Source organism: Lampetra planeri, chromosome 14 (genome assembly GCF_965212315.1).
Source record: "Lampetra planeri chromosome 14, kcLamPlan1.2.h2, whole genome shotgun sequence".
Taxonomy (NCBI): Eukaryota; Metazoa; Chordata; class Hyperoartia; order Petromyzontiformes; family Petromyzontidae; genus Lampetra; species Lampetra planeri.
Genome location: NC_136120.1, coordinates 712,578 through 725,983, shown reverse-complemented (window position 1 = coordinate 725,983; position 13,406 = coordinate 712,578). Strand labels below are relative to the sequence as shown.

General features: G+C 40.1%; 4 non-coding genes across 4 annotated transcripts; all 4 read right to left on the bottom strand.

Moving 5' to 3' along the window:
* Positions 1-6,887: 6,887 nt before the first annotated feature.
* TRNAE-CUC (transfer RNA glutamic acid (anticodon CUC)) lies at positions 6,888-6,959 on the bottom strand. The gene has a single exon. It is a non-coding gene; the product is annotated as a tRNA-Glu (tRNA).
* Positions 6,960-8,177: 1,218 nt separating this feature from the next.
* On the bottom strand, positions 8,178-8,249 carry TRNAE-CUC (transfer RNA glutamic acid (anticodon CUC)). Its single transcript has one exon. It is a non-coding gene; the product is annotated as a tRNA-Glu (tRNA).
* A 1,219-nt stretch (positions 8,250-9,468) lies between these two features.
* On the bottom strand, positions 9,469-9,540 carry TRNAE-CUC (transfer RNA glutamic acid (anticodon CUC)). Its single transcript has one exon. It is a non-coding gene; the product is annotated as a tRNA-Glu (tRNA).
* A 1,217-nt stretch (positions 9,541-10,757) lies between these two features.
* On the bottom strand, positions 10,758-10,829 carry TRNAE-CUC (transfer RNA glutamic acid (anticodon CUC)). The gene has a single exon. It is a non-coding gene; the product is annotated as a tRNA-Glu (tRNA).
* Between the last annotated feature and the right edge of the window lie 2,577 nt (positions 10,830-13,406).

Below are 13,406 nucleotides of genomic sequence, written 5' to 3'. Positions count from 1 at the left end.
TCCCCGTGAGGGAAATAGTATTTTGGTTTCATTTTCAAAGCAGTTCCACGAATGCCTGAATTAAAAGTATGTATATTATTGATTAATTCGGTAAAGTCACGTAAATAGAAATAAAAAGCAAACAAAATACAAAGGACAATATTTTTTCATAGCAACAAAAATAAAAAATGAATGGAAAATCATAAAAGCAAAAAACCATACAATAAAAACATACGAAGACAAAATTAAAAATTAATTGAAAATAATAAAAGCAAAAAACCTTCGCATTTTTAATTGTATTTAACTCTTTTTATTGTTGGTTTTTTTCTTTCATAATTTTCAATGCATTTTTATATTTTTTCATTTTTTTATTTTTTTTAAATGCATTTTTTATTATTTTTTGTTTTTTATTTACATGACTTTACCTAACGAACCAAGAATATGAATTCCTGCAGTCACGAAAGTTTTAAGTATAAAAATAGTTAACTTTTTTATTTACGTAAAAAGTGTTCTTTGACAGGGATTCTTACCCAGGCCGCTGCGGTGAAATGGCAAATCCTAACCACTAGACTACCAGTGAAGCTGTTGGAGGTGCCTCCACGTGTCCTGCTATCCTGGCACCTCCAACACCGGGAGCTCGCTCGAGAGTTGATGGTGCATTGGAATCTGTTCACGAGATTTACGTGGAATCGTGAGACCATAAGAGATTCTTTTCTTTGGTTTTTTCGGTTAAGTCACGTCTAAAAATAAAATAATAAATTAAAATAACATATTACGACGTTTCGATTGCAACACAAGCAATCATCATCAGGTATAAAAGAAATAGCAACAAAAATCTAACTAGAAAACTATAGACAGACATACAAGCAGACAGACATCACAACGGCACACAGAGAGAGGACACAAATCGGCACAAAGAGAGGGGTCGTTTCTGTGACGGTCCCTTAAATATAGAGAGGGGGGGCGGGGACGGAGAGAGGGAGGGGGCAGAGAGAATTAGCATATCAATGAGTGTACGGCAACGTACTGCTGTTGCAAGTAAGATGACAATGTGGAACGGGCACGCAAAATTGAAAACGGGCACGCAAAATTGAAAATTAGGAGACAGGCACACGAAAATTAAATAACCTAGCAAAATATCGAAATGTGATGTAATACAACACAGAGAGTCGGTTAACACACAATTAACGCATAGCCTGGTTGATTACGTGTTTCAAAATTTGCTAAGTTAGAATTTTAAGTGTGAAAATTCCAAAGAGAGGACACAGGCAGAGAGAACAAATAGTCAGAAAGAAAAAGGATAAGCTTAAAACTTCCCCGTAGAAGTGGTTCAATCTTAATTTAGGAGCTTTCGTGACTGCAGGAATTATTCTTTGGTTTTTTTCGGTTAAGTCACGTCTAAAAATAAAATAATAAATTAAAATAACATATTACGACGTTTCGATTGCAACACAAGCAATCATCATCAGGTATAAAAGAAATAGCAACAAAAATCTAACTAGAAAACTATAGACAGACATACAAGCAGACAGACATCACAACGGCACACAGAGAGAGGACACAAATCGGCACAAAGAGAGGGGTCGTTTCTGTGACGGTCCCTTAAATATAGAGAGGGGGGGCGGGGACGGAGAGAGGGAGGGGGCAGAGAGAATTAGCATATCAATGAGTGTACGGCAACGTACTGCTGTTGCAAGTAAGATGACAATGTGGAACGGGCACGCAAAATTGAAAACGGGCACGCAAAATTGAAAATTAGGAGACAGGCACACGAAAATTAAATAACCTAGCAAAATATCGAAATGTGATGTAATACAACACAGAGAGTCGGTTAACACACAATTAACGCATAGCCTGGTTGATTACGTGTTTCAAAATTTGCTAAGTTAGAATTTTAAGTGTGAAAATTCCAAAGAGAGGACACAGGCAGAGAGAACAAATAGTCAGAAAGAAAAAGGATAAGCTTAAAACTTCCCCGTAGAAGTGGTTCAATCTTAATTTAGGAGCTTTCGTGACTGCAGGAATTATTCTTTGGTTTTTTTCGGTTAAGTCACGTCTAAAAATAAAATAATCAATTAAAATAACATATTACGACGTTTCGATTGCAACACAAGCAATCATCATCAGGTATAAAAGAAATAGCAACAAAAATCTAACTAGAAAACTATAGACAGACATACAAGCAGACAGACATCACAACGGCACACAGAGAGAGGACACAAATCGGCACAAAGAGAGGGGTCGTTTCTGTGACGGTCCCTTAAATATAGAGAGGGGGGGCGGGGACGGAGAGAGGGAGGGGGCAGAGAGAATTTGCATATCAATGAGTGTACGGCAACGTACTGCTGTTGCAAGTAAGATGACAATGTGGAACGGGCACGCAAAATTGAAAACGGGCACGCAAAATTGAAAATTAGGAGACCGGCACACGAAAATTAAATAACCTAGCAAAATATCGAAATGTGATGTAATACAACACAGAGAGTCGGTTAACACACAATTAACGCATAGCCTGGTTGATTACGTGTTTCAAAATTTGCTAAGTTAGAATTTTAAGTGTGAAAATTCCAAAGAGAGGACACAGGCAGAGAGAACAAATAGTCAGAAAGAAAAAGGATAAGCTTAAAACTTCCCCGTAGAAGTGGTTCAATCTTAATTTAGGAGCTTTCGTGACTGCAGGAATTATTCTTTGGTTTTTTTCGGTTAAGTCACGTCTAAAAATAAAATAATAAATTAAAATAACATATTACGACGTTTCGATTGCAACACAAGCAATCATCATCAGGTATAAAAGAAATAGCAACAAAAATCTAACTAGAAAACTATAGACAGACATACAAGCAGACAGACATCACAACGGCACACAGAGAGAGGACACAAATCGGCACAAAGAGAGGGGTCGTTTCTGTGACGGTCCCTTAAATATAGAGAGGGGGGGCGGGGACGGAGAGAGGGAGGGGGCAGAGAGAATTTGCATATCAATGAGTGTACGGCAACGTACTGCTGTTGCAAGTAAGATGACAATGTGGAACGGGCACGCAAAATTGAAAACGGGCACGCAAAATTGAAAATTAGGAGACAGGCACACGAAAAATAAATAACCTAGCAAAATATCGAAATGTGATGTAATACAACACAGAGAGTCGGTTAACACACAATTAACACATAGCCTGGTTGATTACGTGTTTCAAAATTTGCTAAGTTAGAATTTTAAGTGTGAAAATTCCAAAGAGAGGACACAGGCAGAGAGAACAAATAGTCAGAAAGAAAAAGGATAAGCTTAAAACTTCCCCGTAGAAGTGGTTCAATCTTAATTTAGGAGCTTTCGTGACTGCAGGAATTATTCTTTGGTTTTTTTTTTCGGTTAAGTCACGTCTAAAAATAAAATAATAAATTAAAATAACATATTACGACGTTTCGATTGCAACACAAGCAATCATCATCAGGTATAAAAGAAATAGCAACAAAAATCTAACTAGAAAACTATAGACAGACATACAAGCAGACAGACATCACAACGGCACACAGAGAGAGGACACAAATCGGCACAAAGAGAGGGGTCGTTTCTGTGACGGTCCCTTAAATATAGAGAGGGGGGGCGGGGACGGAGAGAGGGAGGGGGCAGAGAGAATTAGCATATCAATGAGTGTACGGCAACGTACTGCTGTTGCAAGTAAGATGACAATGTGGAACGGGCACGCAAAATTGAAAACGGGCACGCAAAATTGAAAATTAGGAGACAGGCACACGAAAATTAAATAACCTAGCAAAATATCGAAATGTGATGTAATACAACACAGAGAGTCGGTTAACACACAATTAACGCATAGCCTGGTTGATTACGTGTTTCAAAATTTGCTAAGTTAGAATTTTAAGTGTGAAAATTCCAAGGAGAGGACACAGGCAGAGAGAACAAATAGTCAGAAAGAAACAGGATAAGCTTAAAACTTCCCCGTTGAAGTGGTTCAATCTTAATTTAGGAGCTTTCGTGACTGCAGGAATTATTCTTTGGTTTTTTTTTCGGTTAAGTCACGTCTAAAAATAAAATAATAAATTAAAATAACATATTACGACGTTTCGATTGCAACACAAGCAATCATCAGGTATAAAAGAAATAGCAACAAAAATCTAACTAGAAAACTATAGACAGACATACAAGCAGACAGACATCACAACGGCACACAGAGAGAGGACACAAATCGGCACAAAGAGAGGGGTCGTTTCTGTGACGGTCCCTTAAATATAGAGAGGGGGGGCGGGGACGGAGAGAGGGAGGGGGCAGAGAGAATTAGCATATCAATGAGTGTACGGCAACGTACTGCTGTTGCAAGTAAGATGACAATGTGGAACGGGCACGCAAAATTGAAAACGGGCACGCAAAATTGAAAATTAGGAGACAGGCACACGAAAATTAAATAACCTAGCAAAATATCGAAATGTGATGTAATACAACACAGAGAGTCGGTTAACACACAATTAACGCATAGCCTGGTTGATTACGTGTTTCAAAATTTGCTAAGTTAGAATTTTAAGTGTGAAAATTCCAAAGAGAGGACACAGGCAGAGAGAACAAATAGTCATTTATTATTTTATTTTTAGACGTGACTTAACCGAAAAAAAACAAAGAATAATTCCTGCAGTCACGAAAGCTCCTAAATTAAGATTCAACCACTTCTACGGGGAAGTTTTAAGCTTATCCTTTTTCTTTCTGACTATTTGTTCTCTCTGCCTGTGTCCTCTCTTTGGAATTTTCACACTTAAAATTCTAACTTAGCAAATTTTGAAACACGTAATCAACCAGGCTATGCGTTAATTGTGTGTTAACCGACTCTCTGTGTTGTATTACATCACATTTCGATATTTTGCTAGGTTATTTAATTTTCGTGTGCCTGTCTCCTAATTTTCAATTTTGCGTGCCCGTTTTCAATTTTGCGTGCCCGTTCCACATTGTCATCTTACTTGCAACAGCAGTACGTTGCCGTACACTCATTGATATGCTAATTCTCTCTGCCCCCTCCCTCTCTCCGTCCCCGCCCCCCCTCTCTATATTTAAGGGACCGTCACAGAAACGACCCCTCTCTTTGTGCCGATTTGTGTCCTCTCTCTGTGTGCCGTTGTGATGTCTGTCTGCTTGTATGTCTGTCTATAGTTTTCTAGTTAGATTTTTGTTGCTATTTCTTTTATACCTGATGATGATTGCTTGTGTTGCAATCGAAACGTCGTAATATGTTATTTTAATTTATTATTTTATTTTTAGACGTGACTTAACCGAAAAAAAAACCAAAGAATAATTCCTGCAGTCACGAAAGCTCCTAAATTAAGATTGAACCACTTCTACGGGGAAGTTTTAAGCTTATCCTTTTTCTTTCTGACTATTTGTTCTCTCTGCCTGTGTCCTCTCTTTGGAATTTTCACACTTAAAATTCTAACTTAGCAAATTTTGAAACACGTAATCAACCAGGCTATGCGTTAATTGTGTGTTAACCGACTCTCTGTGTTGTATTACATCACATTTCGATATTTTGCTAGGTTATTTAATTTTCGTGTGCCTGTCTCCTAATTTTCAATTTTGCGTGCCCGTTTTCAATTTTGCGTGCCCGTTCCACATTGTCATCTTACTTGCAACAGCAGTACGTTGCCGTACACTCATTGATATGCTAATTCTCTCTGCCCCCTCCTTCTCTCCGTCCCCGCCCCCCCTCTCTATATTTAAGGGACCGTCACAGAAACGACCCCTCTCTTTGTGCCGATTTGTGTCCTCTCTCTGTGTGCCGTTGTGATGTCTGTCTGCTTGTATGTCTGTCTATAGTTTTCTAGTTAGATTTTTGTTGCTATTTCTTTTATACCTGATGATGATTGCTTGTGTTGCAATCGAAACGTCGTAATATGTTATTTTAATTTATTATTTTATTTTTAGACGTGACTTAACCGAAAAAAAAAAAACAAAGAATAATTCCTGCAGTCACGAAAGCTCCTAAATTAAGATTGAACCACTTCTACGGGGAAGTTTTAAGCTTATCTTTTTTCTTTCTGACTATTTTTTCTCTCTGCCTGTGTCCTCTCTTTGGAATTTTCACACTTAAAATTCTAACTTAGCAAATTTTGAAACACGTAATCAACCAGGCTATGCGTTAATTGTGTGTTAACCGACTCTCTGTGTTGTATTACATCACATTTCGATATTTTGCTAGGTTATTTAATTTTCGTGTGCCTGTCTCCTAATTTTCAATTTTGCGTGCCCGTTTTCAATTTTGCGTGCCCGTTCCACATTGTCATCTTACTTGCAACAGCAGTACGTTGCCGTACACTCATTGATATGCTAATTCTCTCTGCCCCCTCCCTCTCTCCGTCCCCGCCCCCCCTCTCTATATTTAAGGGACCGTCACAGAAACGACCCCTCTCTTTGTGCCGATTTGTGTCCTCTCTCTGTGTGCCGTTGTGATGTCTGTCTGCTTGTATGTCTGTCTATAGTTTTCTAGTTAGATTTTTGTTGCTATTTCTTTTATACCTGATGATGATTGCTTGTGTTGCAATCGAAACGTCGTAATATGTTATTTTAATTGATTATTTTATTTTTAGACGTGACTTAACCGAAAAAAACCAAAGAATAATTCCTGCAGTCACGAAAGCTCCTAAATTAAGATTGAACCATAAGAGATGGCGACTGCCTGGGGAACACTTCAGTCAGCAATCGAAGATCAAGCCTGATGATGATGCGGGACAGCAGGACACGTGGAGGTACATCTAACAACTTCCCTGGTGGTCTGGTGATTAAAATTCGAAGCTCTCAGTGCTGCGGTCTGGATTCAGTTCCCTGTCACGGAATGAGGCTCTTGGTGGCTTTTTTAAAGCAGTTACACTTTTCCGTAAAGAAGAAAATAACTTTTTTTATTGCTTATAAAAAAGAGTTCCCTGACCGGGAATCAAACCCGGGCCGCGGCGGTGAGAGCGCCGAATCCTAACCACTAGACCACCAGGGAAGCTGGTCAAGGTGTCTCCACATGTCCTGCTGTCCTGGCACCTCCAACACCGGGAGCTCGCTCGAGAGTTGATGGATCAATGGAATCTGTTCGCGGGATTGACTGTGGAATCGTGATACCATAAGAGATGGCGACTGCCTAGGAACACCTTCGGTCAGCAGTAGAAGTTCAAGCCTGGTGATAATGCGGGACAGCAGGACACGTGGAGGCACAATCACCAATTTCTCTGGTGTGGCAACTGGTTAGGTTTTGGCGCTCCCTCCGCCCCCGCTCGGGATCGAATCCCCGTGAGGGAAATAGTATTTTGGTTTCATTTTCAAAGCAGTTCCACGAATGCCTGAATTAAAAGTATGTATATTATTGATTAATTCGGTAAAGTCACGTAAATAGAAATAAAAAGCAAACAAAATACAAAGGACAATATTTTTTCATAGCAACAAAAATAAAAAAATGAATGGAAAATCATTAAAGCAAAAAACCATACAATAAAAACATACGAAGACAAAATTAAAAATTAATTGAAAATAATAAAAGCAAAAAACCTTCGCATTTTTAATTGTATTTAACTCTTTTTATTGTTGGTTTTTTTCTTTCATAATTTTCAATGCATTCTTATATTTATTTTATTTTTATTCTTTTTAAATGCATTTTTTATTATTTTTTGTTTTTTATTTACATGACTTTACCTAACGAACCAAGAATATGAATTCCTGCAGTCACGAAAGTTTTAAGTAAAAAAATAGTTAACTTTTTTATTTACGTAAAAAGTGTTCTTTGACAGGGATTCTTACCCAGGCCGCTGCGGTGAAATGGCAAATCCTAACCACTAGACTACCAGTGAAGCTGTTGGAGGTGCCTCCACGTGTCCTGCTATCCTGGCACCTCCAACACCGGGAGCTCGCTCGAGAGTTGATGGTGCATTGGAATCTGTTCACGAGATTTACGTGGAATCGTGAGACCATAAGAGATGGCGACTGCCTGGGGAACACTTCAGTCAGCAATCGAAGATCAAGCCTGATGATGATGCGGGACAGCAGGACACGTGGAGGTACATCTAACAACTTCCCTGGTGGTCTGGTGATTAAAATTCGAAGCTCGCAGTGCTGCGGTCTGGATTCAGTTCGCTGTCACGGAATGAGGCTCTTGGTGTCTTTTTTAAAGCAGTTACACTTTTCCGTAAAGAAGAAAATAACTTTTTTTATTGCTTATAAAAAAGAGTTCCCTGACCGGGAATCGAACCCGGGCCGCGGCGGTGAGAGCGCCGAATCCTAACCACTAGACCACCAGGGAAGCTGGTTAAGGTGTCTCCACATGTCCTGCTGTCCTGGCACCTCCAACACCGGGAGCTCGCTCGAGAGTTGATGGATCAATGGAATCTGTTCACGGGATTGACTGTGGAATCGTGATACCATAAGAGATGGCGATTGCCTAGGAACACCTTCGGTCAGCAGTAGAAGTTCAAGCCTGGTGATAATGCGGGACAGCAGGACACGTGGAGGCACAATCACCAATTTCTCTGGTGTGGCAACTGGTTAGATTTTGGCGCTCCCTCCGCCCCCGCTCGGGATCGAATCCCCGTGAGGGAAATAGTATTTTGGTTTCATTTTCAAAGCAGTTCCACGAATGCCTGAATTAAAAGTATGTATATTATTGATTAATTCGGTAAAGTCACGTAAATAGAAATAAAAAGCAAACAAAATACAAAGGACAATATTTTTTCATAGCAACAAAAATAAAAAATGAATGGAAAATCATAAAAGCAAAAAACCATACAATAAAAACATACGAAGACGAAATTAAAAAGTAATTGAAAATAATAAAAGCAAAAAACCTTCGCATTTTTAATTGTATTTAACTCTTTTTATTGTTGGTTTTTTTCTTTCATAATTTTCAATGCATTTTTATATTTATTTTATTTTTATTTTTTTTAAATGCATTTTTTATTATTTTTTGTTTTTTATTTACATGACTTTACCTAACGAACCAAGAATATGAATTCCTGCAGTCACGAAAGTTTTAAGTAAAAAAATAGTTAACTTTTTTATTTACGTAAAAAGTGTTCTTTGACAGGGATTCTTACCCAGGCCGCTGCGGTGAAATGGCAAATCCTAACCACTAGACTACCAGTGAAGCTGTTGGAGGTGCCTCCACGTGTCCTGCTATCCTGGCACCTCCAACACCGGGAGCTCGCTCGAGAGTTGATGGTGCATTGGAATCTGTTCACGAGATTTACGTGGAATCGTGAGACCATAAGAGATGGCGAATGCCTGGGGAACACTTCAGTCAGCAATCGAAGATCAAGCCTGGTGATGATGCGGGACAGCAGGACACGTGGAGGTACATCTAACAACTTCCCTGGTGGTCTGGTGATTAAAATTCGAAGCTCTCAGTGCTGCCGTCTGGATTCAGTTCCCTGTCACGGAATGAGGCTCTTGGTGTCTTTTTTAAAGCAGTTAAACTTTTCCGTAAAGAAGATAATAACTCTTTTTTATTGCTTATAAAAAAAGAGTTCCCTGACCGGGAATCGAACCCGGGCCGCGGCGGTGAGAGCGCCGCATCCTAACCACTAGACCACCAGGGAAGCTGGTTAAGGTGTCTCCACATGTCCTGCTGTCCTGGCACCTCCAACACCGGGAGCTCGCTCGAGAGTTGATGGATCAATGGAATCTGTTCACGGGATTGACTGTGGAATCGTGATACCATAAGAGATGGCGACTGCCTAGGAACACCTTCGGTCAGCAGTAGAAGTTCAAGCCTGGTGATAATGCGGGACAGCAGGACACGTGGAGGCACAATCACCAATTTCTCTGGTGTGGCAACTGGTTAGGTTTTGGCGCTCCGTCCGCCCCCGCTCGGGATCGAATCCCCGTGAGGGAAATAGTATTTTGGTTTCATTTTCAAAGCAGTTCCACGAATGCCTGAATTAAAAGTATGTATATTATTGATTAATTCGGTAAAGTCACGTAAATAGAAATGAAAAGCAAACAAAATACAAAGGACAATATTTTTTCATAGCAACAAAAATAAAAAATGAATGGAAAATCATAAAAGCAAAAAACCATACAATAAAAACATAAGAAGACAAAATTAAAAATTAATTGAAAATAATAAAAGCAAAAAACCTTCGCATTTTTAATTGTATTTAACTCTTTTTATTGTTGGTTTTTTTCTTTCATAATTTTCAATGCATTTTTATATTTATTTTATTTTTATTCTTTTTAAATGCATTTTTTATTATTTTTTGTTTTTTATTTACGTGACTTTACCTAACGAACCAAGAATATGAATTCCTGCAGTCACGAAAGTTTTAAGTAAAAAAATAGTTAACTTTTTTATTTACGTAAAAAGTGTTCTTTGACAGGGATTCTTACCCAGGCCGCTGCGGTGAAATGGCAAATCCTAACCACTAGACTACCAGTGAAGCTGTTGGAGGTGCCTCCACGTGTCCTGCTATCCTGGCACCTCCAACACCGGGAGCTCGCTCGAGAGTTGATGGTGCATTGGAATCTGTTCACGAGATTTACGTGGAATCGTGAGACCATAAGAAATGGCGACTGCCTGGGGAACACTTCAGTCAGCAATCGAAGATCAAGCCTGGTGATGATGCGGGACAGCAGGACACGTGGAGGTACATCTAACAACTTCCCTGGTGGTCTGGTGATTAAAATTCGAAGCTCTCAGTGCTGCGGTCTGGATTCAGTTCTCTGTCACGGAATGAGGCTCTTGGTGTCTTTTTTAAAGCAGTTAAACTTTTCCGTAAAGAAGAAAATAACTTTTTTTATTGCTTATAAAAAAGAGTTCCCTGACCGGGAATCGAACCCGGGCCGCTGCGGTGAGAGCGCCGAATCCTAACCACTAGACCACCAGGGAAGCTGGTTAAGGTGTCTCCACATGTCCTGCTGTCCTGGCACCTCCAACACCGGGAGCTCGCTCGAGAGTTGATGGATCAATGGAATCTGTTCACGGGATTGACTGTGGAATCGTGATACCATAAGAGATGGCGACTGCCTGGGAAAACCTTCGGTCAGCAGTAGAAGTTCAAGCCTGGTGATAATGCGGGACATCAGGACACGTGGAGGCACAATCACCAATTTCCCTGGTGTGGCAACTGGTTAGGTTTTGGCGCTCCCTCCGCCCCCGCTCGGGATCGAATCCCCGTAAGGGAAATAGTATTTTGGTTTCATTTTCAAAGCAGTTCCACGAATGCCTGAATTAAAAGTATTTATGTTATTGATTAATTCGGTAAAGTCACGTAAATATAAATCAAAAGCAAACAAAATACAAAGGACAATATTTTTTCAAAGTAACAAAAATAAAAAATGAATGGAAAATCATAAAACCAAAAAACCATACAATAAAAAAATACGAAGACAAAATTAAAAATCAATTGAAAATAATAAAAGCAAAAAACCTTCGCATTTTTAATTTTATTAAACTATTTTTATTGTTGTTTTTTTTCTTTCAGAATTTTCAATGCATTTTTATCTTTATTTTATTTTTATTATTTTTTATTGCATTTTTTATTATTTTTTGTTTTTTTATTTACGTGACTTTACCTAACGAACCAAGAATATGAATTCCTGCAGTCACGAAAGTTTTAAGTAAAAAAATAGTTAACTTTTTTATTTACGTAAAAAGTGTTCTTTGACAGGGATTCTCACCCAGGCCGCTGCGGTGAAATGGCAAATCCTAACCACTAGACTACCAGTAAAGCTGTTGGAGGTGCCTCCACGAGTCCTGCTATCCTGACACCTCCAACACCGGGAGCTCGCTCGAGAGTTGATGGTGCATTGGAATCTGTTCACGAGATTTACGTGGAATCGTGAGACCATAAGAGATGGCGACTGCCTGGGGAACACTTCAGTCAGCAATCGAAGATCAAGCCTGGTGATGATGCGGGACAGCAGGACACGTGGAGGTGCATCTAACAACTTCCCTGGTGGTCTGGTGATTAAAATTCGAAGCTCTCAGTGCTGCGGTCTGGGTTCAGTTCCCGGTCACGGAATGAGGCTCTTGGTGTCTTTTTTAAAGCAGTTAAACGTTTCCGTAAAGAAGAAAATAACTTTTTTTATTATTTATAAAAATTGTTCCCTGACCGAGAATCGAATCCAGGCCGCGGCGGTGAGAGCGCCGAATCCTAACCACTAGACCACCAGGGAAGTTGGTTGAGGTGTCTCCACATGTCCTGCTGTCCTGGCACCTCCAACACCGGGAGCTCATTCGAGAGTTGTTGGAGCAATGGAATCTGTTCACAGGTTTGACTGTGGAATCGTGATACCGTAAGAGATGGCGACTGCCTGGGAAAACCTTCGGTCAGGAGTAGAAGTTCAAGCCTGGTGATAATGCGGGAAAACAGGACACGTGGAGGCACAATCACCAATTTCTCTGGTGTGGCAACTGGTTAGGTTTTGGCGCTCCCTACCCCCCGCTCTGGATCGAATCCCCGTAAGGGAAATAGTATTTTGGTTTCATTTTCAAAGGAGTTCCACGAATACCTGAATTAAAAGTATTTATAGTATTGATTAATTCGGTAAAGTATTTATAGTATTGATACTGGTAGGAACGAAGTGGACCAGACCACCAATAGATTAATGTGGCCGTCCGTCTGTCCGACAAGATGGCCGCCCGCACCCCCTGCGATCTGTGAACTAAACAAGATGGCCGTCGCTTCCGGCGCCTCACGGTGAAACTTTAAACTTCGCTTCAAATTTACTTTACTGAAACGCAGCACGTTTTTTTAACACAGAGACAAGATACATTTATTAACACAGAGACGAGACACATTTAATCGCCTTATTTGTGCACGAAAAGCACGGCGCGAGGCCTAGTGCTGCAGGCTTCGCGAGGCCTAGTGCGGCAGGCTTTGCGAGGCCTACTGCAGAAAAGGCATCGCGAGGCCTACTGCAGAGAAGGCTTCGCGAGGCCTACTGCAGGGAAGGCTTCGCGAGGCCTACTGCAGAGGCTTCGCGAGGCCTAGTGCAGAAGGCTTCGCTAAGTCTACTGCAGAGAAGGCTTCGCGAGGCCTAGTGCAGCAGGCTTCGCGAGGCCTAGTGTGGCAGGCTTCGCGAGGCCTAGTGCTTGAGGCTTCGCGAGGCCTAGTGCAAAAGGTGGTGGTCAATTAATATCAGATGTGATCGTTTGGAAATGAAAGACTGCGAGTCTTTAAATCTCACAGCGTTTCTTGTCAAAACAAACACTTTTAATTAACATTACACTAGAATACAGTAATTTTTTCTTTAACTCCTCTATACCCGGTCGATATCCCTGTACCGGTACTAAGTATTATTCCTACCAGCCCACCCCGCAGGGTCCTGTTTAATTCGGTAAAGTCACGTAAATAAAAATAAAAAGTAAACAAAATACTAATGTTTTTTTTAAGTAACAAAAATAAAAAAATGAATGGAAAATCATAAAAGCAAAAAACCTTCGCATTTTTTATTTTATTTA